Genomic DNA, 13,191 nt, shown 5'->3' with positions numbered 1-13,191 from the left:
CATTTAATTTTAATGGTTCAAAGAATGTCAGGCAAAATTGTCAGCCCTCACGCATGTTCACTTCATCAAATCTGGCCCTCTTTGAAAAAAGTTTGGACACCCCTGATTTAAATCATTGTTATGGGATGGGGCTGAGGAAGAAGGGTTCAGTATGCAGGCTTTCCCGGGGAGAAAGGACAACTCGAGCCCTCTCTTAGCACAGTAGCTTGGTGAGAAGTGCTTGTCCATGGCCACCGCACCTGCAGTGGCACAGCTCGGGAAGGGATGCATGTCAGATAAACTCTCTGAAATATATAGTAGTTAGCAGTCTCTTTCTTCACCTCTGTTCCCCTGCTGGCCCAGTGTGATTATAGCTGTCCCAGTCCCCATCTCTAGCCCTTTGCTGTCTCCCTGTGATCATTCTACAGTATAACTGTCCTTATTATCAGATTCCCCCCTTTCCATTTTATGAGAAACCATTGAATTCTAAGCACATCCCGTTGTCCTGGCACAACCAAACCCTTGCCTAGCTCTTATTGTTTAGGAGGAGTCCTTGAACAAATGGACTCACATATGGATGGACAGGACACAGACATTTCTAAAATATATAGTAAGACTGATGGATGGTGGGCCTCGTTCTGTCTTTCATTTTCTCTCCACACCATTTATAATGCCTTTTTCAGAGTAAAGGAAGATGACAGTATCATTAAATTAATGCAAGATGTCATCAAAGGTGAAATCAAATGTCTATCCTTGGGCTAGTTGCCAACGAGATGTGCAAAAATAAGATCTTATGATGGATTTCCATGTCCATAGTAATCACCTATCTGATTTTCAAAAATGCTGAATGCTCAACAGGAACTTAACTTTATATTCCATGTGTGGGAGAATAGGCAATGCAGCTGGTACAGATGTGCAAGGTCCCATACAACTTATAGGGCTCTGGATGGCTTGAAAGTATGCATCTTAACTACATGGCACATATCAATAATAGATTTTTATCCTTAACATTATATTTCTTCACTTTTGTACCTATCAATCAGAAACCCTTTTGATAAAATGAGGAATGTGCAAATTGGGATTGCATGAAGTATATGTAAAGGCAGTATTGTTTCTTTAGGGGTACTGTAATGAGTCTAGGACAGCAACATGGCCTCCCTCTGACCCAGAAGAGGAAGGGCCCTCTAAGAGCCGTTGGCGGGCAGGTCCAGCCTCACCCAGCCCCACGCACAGGAAGCAGGACAGTGGGACCAGGAGTATGAGAGCTCGGAGCTCAGTTGGAGCCCAGCGGCTGAACAGGCCAGACACTCAGCCCCAGGTCCCACAGCAAAGGGCCCAGCTATGCGGCGCTTGACAGGAGAACTGGGTTGGGCCACCAGGACCCCTGCCAGCCCCCAACAACTGGCCCAGGCCGCTGAGGCCACTCCTATGTCTTGAAGACTCACCGAAACCTCCAGGACCCTTGCAAGGCCCCGATAACTGGACTGGTCCACCAGAGCCAGATCCAGAACCTATGGACATGCTGCCAGCACCTCCATCCCCAGCGGACACCAAGGAGCAGCGCACGAGCCAGGTAGGCTCCCAGGGGGAACTGGGAAGTGGTCCAAGGACACCCGACCCTGGGGTGGCTGAGGAGATGGAGGTCAGGTGGGCAGTATGTTGCATCTTGTATCCCCGCTGACCCACAGACCTGGTCGGCATGTTGTGGTCCAGATCCCTGCCATCCCAGTGGCTGCCGTGTTTCTACTGTCAGGGTCCTGGGCTGGGTTGTAGTGGAGCGGGTGGGCCTGCGTCCCCCCTGCCAATCCTTTACTCAGGTGGTAGGCTTCCCCTTGTGGGGGCAAAACCCCTGCACTGTTGGCTTTCTGCCAGTGAGGAGATCCAACCCTTCCCTGCCTGGCTGTCACCTAGCCAGAGCTTTAAATTGTTATGGAACTGCTTGTGTTAACCTTTTGTTTGTCTGCCCTGTCCTGACCCAGAGCAGGGCCTTATATACTGCTTGCCCAGGCTGGGCCAGTAACTGTTGACCTGCAGCTCTGCCTGGACTGAAGCCGGGCCTGATAAACTGCCTCTCAGCCTACTGAGAGGTTTGAGTCCCTTACTATTTACGTACTGTGACACTGCATTCATCCTTTAACTGGGCAGTATAAGGAGTCAGCGTAGCCTAGTCTGAACTACCTAGTTCGTGCCGCGTGTAGCCGCGCGGCACGGGGTTCGAACGAGCAGGGATTTAAAAATGGCGGTGCACAGTTTATGCAAATGAAGCCGGGGAAATTCAAATCCCGGGCTTCATTTGCAAGTGCGGTATGCCTACATTACCCCGCTAGTTCGAACTAGCGGGGTAGTGTAGACATACCCTAACAGAGCATCTGAGGGAAAGGGAAGTAATTGCTGGGAATGAGTTGGAAGTGAATTTGGAAGTTTGTAGGCTGTGGATGGGAGAAGTGAGGAACATTTTTTGTAAGGAAGAGAGATTGTTAGAAAGTTGAGGAGCCTACTCCATACAAACCCAGGCTAGCCACTCCCATTCAGTCAGGCACATCTGACCCCGTCCCCATGTGTCCCACTCCTATCCCCATGTGTACATGAACCCCCACTCCCATTCAGTCCCTACCCCAACCTGTTCCCTCACCAACCCTTCTGAACAGTCTGTGTGATGCCCCAACATCTCCATATGCCCCTCTTTCTCTATACCCACCATATCTCATACTTCCTCGCCTGGCCTCCTGGGCAGAGTGTTATGCAGAAAGCACCCCCTCCTTCTATTGGCTGCTGGCTGCTATGACCAGTTACCTGACTGCCCTCTCTTCTGGCACCACAGAAGCTCCTGATGGGTGAAAGGCATAACTGAATTGCGCCTCTAGCAAAATGAATGCTCTGAGGAGGAGAAAAAGAAAGCTCTGTAGGGGAATCAATTCTGCCATGTGTGGTGGCACACATTCCTCTAGGAGTGCTTTGTGTGAAAGTAGGAATAAGGGATCTTCCGGAAAAGGTCTTATTTTCCGCAAGATCCCGTCTAGACTGGTGCTTTTCTCCGGCAAAACCCCGAGCCGGAAAAAAGCGGCAGCCATGTTCATGCAAATGCCGCGGGGGATATTTAAATCCCCCATGGAATTTGCAATTCCGAAGTGTCTCATTAGCATCACTTTTACGGAAAAGGGTGCCAGTGTAGACACAGCCTACGTGTGAAAAACATTGTTCCTTTCTAAGTGGAGTACTTTGCATTTTCCTTCATCCTATTTACCTCTTTGAAAAATCATGGAAGACAGGGGAGATTCCAGAAGACTGGAAAAGGGCAAATATTGTGCCCATCTATAAAAAGGGGAATAAGAACAACCCAGGAAACTACAGACCGGTCAGTTTAACGTCTGTCCCAGGGAAGATAATGGAGCAGGTAATTAAGGCAATCATATGCAAACACTTGGAAGGTAATAAAGTGATAGGGAATAGCCAGCATGGGTTTGTGAAGAACAAGTCATGCCAAACTAATCTGATAGCTTTCTTTGATAGGATAACGAGCCTTGTGGATAAGGGAGAAGCGGTGGATGTCATATACCTAGACTTTAGTAAGGCATTTGATACGGTCTTGCATGATATTCTTATTGATAAACTAGGCAAATATAACTTAGATAGGGCCATGATAAGGTGGGTGCATAACTGGCTGGATAACCGTAGTCAGAGAGTTGTTGTTAACCGTTAACAACAAAAGCAGCAGCCATGTTCATGCAAATGCCGCGGGGGATATTTAAATCCCCCACGGCATTTGCAATTCTGACTGGTCTCATTAGCATCCCCTTTCCGGAAAGGGGTGCCAATGTAGACACAGCCATACAGAATGGAAAGCGACTGTCTAGGAAGGAATACTGCAGAAAGGGATCTAGGGGTCATAGTGGACCACAAGCTAAATATGAGTCAATAGTGCGATGACGCTGTTGCAAAAAAAGCAAACATGATTCTGGGATGATGTGACGAGCCGAACCCGTCCCCCCTCCCAAGCGGGGGAGCACCGTTAGCTCCTGGCCTGGAGGGTGACTGGTGCAGCCCCCTCCAACGCTGCTGCATGTGCGCCCTAAGACGGGCGCCACATTTAAAACCGACGCCGGCTCAGCTGACACGGAGCAGTCGGAGATGCTGGGGCAGTGGCAAAAGTAGCTGGGGATGCCAAGACAGTGGCAAAAGTGGCCGGCGACGCCGAGGCAGTGGCTGGGGCAGCCAGAGACTCCGGGGCAATGGCAGAAGCGGCCGGAGATGCTGGGCAGGTGGGAAGAATGGCCGAAGACGCCAAGGCTGCCACAGAAACCCCCAAAGACCTCGGGGCCAGACCAGAGACAAGCAGCGCGGATAGCTCTCCAATGCTGATGCCCAGACCGTGACACTGGCCATGGGTGATGGGACAGCTGCTGTCATCACCTGGGCCAGACGCATGGAGAAGGAGCATTTAGAGCATGTAGGAAGGAGGTCCAGGACGGGGGTATGCCGGTACCAATGGCCCGCAACCCCCGAGAGGGGTGGTGAGTGAACCTGGAGTGACTCACCATTTGGGTAAGTTCTTTTTGTCCTTACCCTTAGGGTCCTGGGGCTGGAACTCAGGATCATGGAAAGACCCGAGCTCCCCTACTCAACCCAAGCTACCTAGCGACAGGACTTGGCAGACTGGATCGAGGGAAGGGTTAACCCCACCCATGTACTTGAAAGGATGCCCTGTAGGGGCGCGGACTATAACACTTAAGATTAATCACAGACCAGCCCGAGAGAGACAGGGCTATCGTGCTGCGGGCTCTGCCCTGGTACACAAGCACGCCTAGAAGAGGGGCCTCCACGACACTTGAATGTGAGTGCCCTGTCCCCACATCACCTAGGGAAGGGAGGGATGCGGGCTGGAGCACCAACAGATGCATTAACAGGAATGTTGTGAGCAAGACACGAGAAGTCATTCGTCCACTCTACTCTGCGCTGATCAGGCCTCGATTGGAGTATTGTGTCTAGTTCTGGGCACTGCATTTCGAAAAAGTTGCGGAAAAATGTGAGTAGGTCCAGAGAAGAGCAACAAGAATGATTAAAGATCTAGAAAACATGACCTATGAAGGAAGACTGAAAGAATTGGGCTTGTTTAGTTGGGAAAGGAGAAGACGGAGCGGGGACATGATAGTGGCCTTCAGGAATCTAAGAGTGTCACAAGGAGAAGGGAGAAAAATTGTTTTTCTTGGCCTCTGAAGATAGGACAAGAAGCAATGGGTTTAAACTTCAGTAAGGGAGGTTTAGCCTGGACATTAGGAAAAACTTCCTAACTGTCAGGGTGTTTAAACACTGGAATAATTGCCTAGGGAGGTTGTGGAATCTCCATCTCTGGAGATATTTAAGAGCAGGCTACATAGACATCTATCAGGGATGGTCTAGACAGTACTGGGTCCTTTCATGAGGACAGGGGACTGGACTCGATGACCCCTTGAAGTCCCTTCCAGTTCTAGTGTTCTATGATTCTGTGTTTTGGTCATCTAATATTATAGGTAGACAGGCTATAGGATAGGTTTCTAAACTTAGTTTAAACATGGTAGAACCTATCTATATGGGCCATGTTTAAAGTGAGTTAGTCTGAACCATATTTAAATTGAATTTTTACAAGAGTCCAGCTAACGTGACTAAAGGCGTGACATAGCTAGGCCTGCAAGCCACACTTATTCTAGAGATAATTCAGATAATTTTTAGGTTTCTATTAATGAAGCATTAGTCTTATTCTGTTGTTCTTACTGGTCTTGTGCAGTGTAGCTGTGCGGTGACATGTGAGATAAACAGAAACATCATGCCAATTAAATTTTTGTAGGCTGTACGATCAGCATATTGTACAAATCCCTACCTTTTTTCAAAGTAGATCCATGTATACAGACTTTGTTTGATCTCTGGTTCATGTCAGCCTAGTTTTGAAACATTCTGTAACTAGAGAATATTTCTTTATGATATATGGTACAGGAAAAAGATTTCTCCAGATGATATTCTGCAGAGATAAAGAAGTTCTTTCTCATCTTACTATAACAGAAAGAATGTGAATATTTGGAGTTTACATTTTTAACTTAAGAACTATAGTTTTTATGAAAACCAAGAGGATTCTCTTGGCCAGCATATTTTTAATTAAATATTTTATTCTATTATGATAGTTTTAATTTTTAAAGTAGATTGCATTTAGGGTAGATACTATGCCTTTCTATGTACTGAACCTAGCACAATAAAGATCAGTCCTGATTGGAACTTTTGGGTAATAATATTATGCAAATAGTAAAAGAAGAATGGTGAAAGAAATATTACATGTCCTTGTCAATGACGGGAAGGCTGTAAAATATTGTAATACAGGCAGTCCCCGGGTTACGTACAAGATAGGGACTGTAGGTTTGTTCTTAAGTTGAATCTGTATGTAAGTCGGAACTGGCGTCCAGATTCAGCCGCTGCTGAAACTGACCGCCAGTTCTGACTTACATACAGAATCAACTTAAGAACTCCAAGCGTCCCCAAGTCAGCTGCTGCTGAAACTGATCAGCAGCTGATTCCAGGAAGCCCGGGGCAGAGCAACTCTGCCTCGGGCTTCCTGTAGTCAGCGCTGGTCAGTTTCAGCAGCGGCTAAATCAGGACGCCTGGGGCAGAGCAGCTGGGGTGCTGCTGGGTTGCTCCAGTAGCACCGCTCCTCGGCACTACTGGACCAACCCAGCAGCACCCCATCTGCTCTGCCCCAGGCGTCCTGATTCAGCCGCTGCTGAAACTGACCAGCAGCGGCTGAATCAGGACCAGAGCTGCTGGGGTGCTGCTGGGTTGGACCAGTAGCGCCCAGAGCGGCGCTGCGGGACCAACCAGCAGCACCCCAGCTACTCTGCCACAGGCGTCCGGAGAAAACCCTAGTCTGCTGGGGGGGGGGGGGGCGTACTAGCTGCGCCCCCCCCCCCACCCCAGCAGATCAGGAAGACATGGGCGGTGGACCGAGACGCACCGTGGTCCCGCCGCCTGGGTCCTCCGCGGCTTTGCTCCCCGTCTCCCTGGTCTGCTGGAGACCAGCAGACCAGGGAGACGGGGAGCAAAGCCTCTGAGGATGCCGGCAGCGGGACAGCCACGGGGCGTCTGGGCTGTCCTGCTGCCGGCTTCCCCCGCGGTTTTGCAAAGCCTCGGGGAAGCCGGCAGCGGAGCAGTCCAGGCGGCCTGGGCTGCCTCGCTGCCCGAGCCCCCCCGCAGCTTTGCAAAGCCGCGGGGAAGCCAGCGGCGGAGCAGTCCAGGCGCGCCTGGGCTGCCTCGCTGCCCGAGCCCCTCCGCGGCTTTGCTCTGCGTCTTCCTGTTCTGCAGACCAGGGAGGTGCAGAACAAAGCCCCAGAGTACACGGGCAGCAGGACCGCGAGGTCCCGCAGTCCGTGTACTCTGGGGCAGCCCCGTTCGTAACTGCGGATCCGACATAAGTCAGATCCGCGTAAGTCGGGGACTGCCTGTATGCAACTCTCATGATTCCATATCAGAAGAATCAATCAATTATTTGTGTGTAATTATATATGTAACCCTTCTGCCGGGCAGGCCTGGCAGTAACCAGGGCTGGTTTCAATATCTTGGGGTCCATCTCACACAGAACCAGCTCGAGCCCTCACCCAGTAATCTGGGAAATTCACACACCCCTGGATGCTTCCCCACTCGCAAGCACAGAGTCTGAGCGTAGGAAAGAAACATTTAATGAAACAGAGAGAGAAGTCACACGGCATTAACTTGGGGGAAACACCACAAACAGAGTTCATAACCCAAACATGAGCTAAACCCCGCCCCCAGCCAAGAATCACCTGAAGTCCAAAGAGTCCGACACCCCAAAAGTTTCTGTCCCGGTCCGTGCCACCCAGAGTTCCAAAGTTCACCAGCAGGGTTTCACCTCCCAACCTGGGTAGAAATGGGGGTGGCAGGATAGATAAGGGGCACCTTACGACACTCTGCCATGCTTCACCTGCTGTCTCGCCCCACACCACCAGACGCTCCACTCCTCGCCTGCTGCCACCACTGGTCGCCGCTCCTCATCTGCTGCCGCTCCGCACCACGCCGCTGGTAACCGCTCCTTGCCTGCCACCGCTCCACGCCACGCCACGCCACTGGTTGCCATGCCACGCTGCTGGTTGTCGCTCCTGGCCGCTCTGCGCCACGTTATGCCACCAGCCAGTGACTCCCACCAGCCACTCTGCTAGCCGCTGCCACTCCACTGGCTGCAATGGGTCTGGCTCTCAGCCAAACCAGTGATTTCAGCTCTCCATGATTTCAACTCTTTAGCCACTAGCTGGACTAGCAAAGGAATCCAGCTTCCACTGGACTAACAAAAGAAAAGACTCCTCAGAGAGTCTGCTTTAGGTCTGTCCTTAAAAAAAAGGGGGGGGGGAGGGACAGGTTGGGCCAGTCTTATAGCTCACACCTGGCAGGTGTGAAGCAGGCTGACTCAAGCCCTTTAACTCTTCCCCCCAGCTCTGTTCACTCAACTCTGGAAGGGAGGCTTGTTCCTCCAAGATCTCTTACCATGATGGTGGTGTCTCTTACCATGAAGGTGGTGTTCCTAAATGTGGGAACTGGTGACATGTTTTACAGTTCCCACATTTAGGCTATGTCTAGACTGCAAGCCTCTTTCGAAAAAGCGCGTCTAGACTACAATACGCAGATCGGAAAATCGATCCGCTTTTTCGAAAAAGAGCGTCCTGACTGCTGGATGCTCTTTCGAAATTAAAAGCCACCTGGAACCACTTCTGCCAGGGCATGTGGGCAGCATTTCCTTCCGGGTGCTGCTGCCTGCCCTTTGCAGAGACGCGTGGTTAAAGGGATGCCCCTGAACACCTGTTGCTCTGCTTTTGCAGCTGCCTTTGCTGTCCCTCTAGGAGGTAAGCAAGGCATTGCAGTACTGGTTTGGAGTGCTCAGCTTCCTGGGACACCCCAGCAGGTTTTTTGTTTGGAGGTTTTTCTGTTTTAGACCCGTTTTTTCGACATGGAGCCAGAGCTGCCCCAGGGCAGGCGATAGCCCCACGCCCTCATATTGCAAGTGTTGCTGCATCTGCATGACACAGTCATGAGGCTACTTCCCCATCTGGACCCAGACCAGAGGTACGAAGGGATCGTCCGTCATGCAGCCCCACTGCCCTTGCCTCCAAACTTCTTTGTGGACAGGCATTTTTGGAGGCTTGACACCAGCTCTGACTGGTGGGACCGGCTCCTTATGCAGCTCTGGGATGACCAAGAGTGGCTACGCAACTTCCGGATGCGAAAGACCACTTTCCAGGAGCTGTGTACCTGGCTCGCCCCTGCTCTGCAACGGCAAGACACCCACCTGCGGCCCGCTATCCCCGTGGAAAAGAGGGTCGCCATTGCCCTCTGGAAGCTGGCAACCCCCGACAGCTACCGCTCCGTGGGACACCAATTTGGAGTGGGCAGGTCTAATGCTGGATACATCCTGATGGAGGTAAGTCATTGTCTGGGGACAGTCACAGTTTGGGGTGGGGGGAAGGGAGACTGTCAGGAAGGGCAAAGTGGAGTGTGAATGGGAGGGAGCTCCTCCAATCACCCTAAATTGTTGAGGGGAGAGTTCTGAGGAGGGGATTCCCGGGGTGTTTGAGAGAGAAGGTGGGTGGTGGGTTCTCCTCCTAAGAGATAAGGCACCCCTTCTAACATTTTGTTGTCTGTCTCTTTCTGCAGGTGGTAAGGGCCATCAATTCGGAGCTGCTCAACAGGCTCGTCTGTCTAGCAGATCTCGACAGCGTCATGGCCGGCTTTGCTGCCCTTGGCTTCCCGAATTGTGGAGGAGCGCTCGATGGGACACACATTCCAATCCGTGCACCGCCCCATCGAGCAGCCCAGTTCATTAACAGAAAGGGCTACTTTTCTATGGTCCTCCAGGCCCTGGTCAACCATCGTGGCCAGTTTTCTGACATTTGTGTTGGGTGGTCAGGGCGGGCACATGATGCCCGCATCTTTAGGAACTCGTACCTCTACCGGAGGCTTCAGGCAGGAACATTTTTCCCGCATCACGACTTTGCGGTTGGGGATGTGCACATGCCGGTGTGCATAGTGGCTGATGCCGCCTACCCCCTGATGCCGTGGCTGATGAAGCCCTACACAGGCCACCTGGATGCGAGCAAGGAGCAGTTTAATGCTCACCTTAACCGGGCTCGCAACCAGGTGGACTGTGCGTTCGGACGTTTAAAAGGCAGATTCCGGTGCTTGCTCACACGCCTAGACATGGGGGGGAGCAACATCCCTGAGGTGGTGGCCGCGTGTTGCGTTCTCCATAACCTGGTGGAGAGGAAAGGGGAGGCCTGCCTACAAGGGTGGGGTAAAGTGCTGATGGTCAGGAGAGGCACTTTGCCCAGCCCCGGACAGCTGCTATCCGCCAGGCTCACCGGTCTGCTGTTTGCATACGGGAGGCCCTACGGGAGCAATTCTCAATTGGAGGCCACTGACTCTACTGAGGGGCTTCTGCCTGGGGACTGGGCCCTGGCCCAATAGAAGCTTCCCTCCACAACCCATTTCCTGACTCTGTTTGGAGAAATAATAAACACCAGGGTTTGTCTCAAAATAATAAGTTCTGTTTTATTTTTTTAAATATCACTCACTGGAAAATAGTATAACTGTTGCAAACATAAAAAAGCTTTTGTTCATTTTTGATGTAGAAAATATACTTTCTTGCCAAACTATGTACAATAAACATTTTGTTTAACACATTCCTTGTCATTTAACTGGGGTGATGGGGGTGCTTGAAACCTGGAGGGGGGAAGAGGACTTGAAACCTGGAGGGGGGAAGGGGATCAGGTTGCACGGTGCTTGCCTGATCTCAGTCTCCTGCTTGGGCCTCGTGTTCGGGGTCCACCATGGCCACGGGATCGGGTGGTGCGCCTGTCGGTTGGCTGGATAACAGAGAGTAGATGCTCTTGGGACTGGGAGGCCTAGGGGAGAGGAGGGCCAGGGGGAGAGAGGGGCTGGGGAACTGGGGGGGCTGGGGGAGAGGGAGGTCCAAGGGGGGAAAGGGATGCTGCTGTGGAAGGGGGATTTGGTGGGGCAGGGTCATGGGGTGCTGGAGGAGCAGGACCAGCCACAGGAGCAGGCAAGCCGCAGACCTCCCTGAGAGTGGCACTCAGGGACGTGCGCTGCTGGACCAGCTCCTCCATCAGCCGGTCATGCCATCGATCTTCGCCTCCGCCCTCTCTCGCAGGATGGTGTTGAGCTCCTGCACGGCCTCCACATGCTGCCTCAGGATGTCCGCATACACACGCCTGTGTCTGCGGCTCCCATGTCCCCGAGATGGAGGTGGGGCTGGGGTGCTGCGGCCCTCTTGCACGGCTGGTCCGGCTGTGGAGGAAAAGAGGAAGACACAATCAGTCATAAAAAGCTGGACTATGTAGCACTTAAAATACTAACAGGATGGTTTATTAGGGGATGAGTTTTCATGGCCCAGACCCACTTCCTCAGATCAGAGTAACATGGCTACATTTCTATCACAATCAGTCATGTGTGCAACAGCTGTCCAAAAGGGCATGCCCTCTCCTTGAGACAGGGGAATCAGATATTCTGAAGGTAACACCGTGTGTGACCTGGGCATCAGCCTGAGCATTACAGGTTTCCCTTGTGCATCACCCACTGTGCACCCACCTACCCGCCCCCTCCCCCGGGTGTTACACAACCTCACTGCACTCACCTGCTGCTTCATCTCCGGCGTCAGATGACACCTGGGAGGCCTCTGGGGTCTGTGTGACTGGCTCCAGGGTGAGGGTCGCCGTCTCCTCACTGTCCTCCTCTGGCACCATGTCCCCGTCTCCAGACTGCTCTGGGTCCTGCTCTGGCGCGTCCACCACAGGGTCCGCCAAGCCTGACTGCACGAGATGCTGTGGTGTGCGTGCTTCACCACCACCCAGGATCTGGTCCAGCTCAGTATAATAGGGGCAGGAGTGAGGGGCTGCCCCAGAACGGGAGCTATCCTCTCTGGCCTTCACATATCCTTGGCGCAGCTCCTTAACTTTGGAGCGCACCTGGTCCTGGGTGCGGGGGTAGTGTCCTTTCTGGGCCAGGGCCTCTGCCATGTGGCCATAAATGTCCGCATTTCGCCGCCTGCTTTTTAGGGCTTGTAAGGCCTCCTCCTCTCCCCAGAGCTCGAGAAGGGTCTTGAGCTCTGGCCGAGACCATGATGGTGCCCAGTGTTTGGAGCCCCTGGTTGGGTCCCCAGAAGGCTCGCTAGAAGGGCCAGGAGGGTCTTGGGGCTGGGACATGCTGCACTTAAATAGCCGTGTGCTCTGGCTGCTTTGCTGCCACAAGTGGCTGTGAGGGTGCCTGTCCCTTTAAGAAATGGCTGCAGACTGGAACCAGAGACATGCAAGGCATGCCTCAGATTGTCCACCAGGGCTTCTTCCTGGAGGCCATTATTTTCGAAAAAATGGCCTCCCCGCATCCACACTCACTTATTTTCGACGGATCTCCGTCGAAAAAGGTGTTCTTCCTCGTGCAATGAGGTTTACCGCCGTCGAAAGAAAAGCCGCGTTCTTTTGATTTAATTTAATTTCAGTCTAGACGCAGGTGAAGTTTTTTTGAAAAAAGGCTACCGGTACTTTTTTCAAAAAAAACCCTGAGTCTGGACACAGCCTTAGGGATAGCATGATTAGTGACCCCCACAACAGTCCCAAATTAGTTACAATTCTCCACATTCCATTCCAGCACTGACCCTCCATCAGCCCTGGCTGAATGGGATTTACATAGCCACACCTCGGATTCTCTCCCAAGCTGTATTTACATATCAACAGTTAATAGTTAATTACCTTGCAGAGCTAAATAATTGTAGAGGGCACACCCACCCCTCCTTTTAGCTGGCTGATAGCAAGCAGCAGTTCAGCCCGTGCTTACATATATTTTACCTAAATTGTAGTAATTCAGCAATCTACCATGATGTGATCCCTTTAAAGGAGCTAAGAAACTAGGACTCAATTCTTTCTAGATACAATGTGCATTTAGACAGCATTTCGTCCAGTCGGAGAGAGAGTAAGTTCTAACTGGGAAAGTGGACATGCTTCATCTGAATGGGCATCTGAACATGAGATCTGATTTGCTCCTAGATCCAACTGTGGCATAAAGCCTGTTCAAAAGAGGGGAATTAATCAAATCATTGTAGCCTCCAGACATCCTCCACTATCAGGTCTTCTGTGTGTGCCACAGCTGTTAGCTAAAGCTATTGTAGGGTGGCAAAGT

The sequence above is a fragment of the Pelodiscus sinensis genome, chromosome 9 (assembly GCF_052426305.1).
Source record: "Pelodiscus sinensis isolate ZL-2025 chromosome 9, ASM5242630v1, whole genome shotgun sequence".
In the NCBI taxonomy this organism is placed as follows: domain Eukaryota; kingdom Metazoa; phylum Chordata; order Testudines; family Trionychidae; genus Pelodiscus; species Pelodiscus sinensis.
This window is presented reverse-complemented; position numbering follows the sequence as displayed.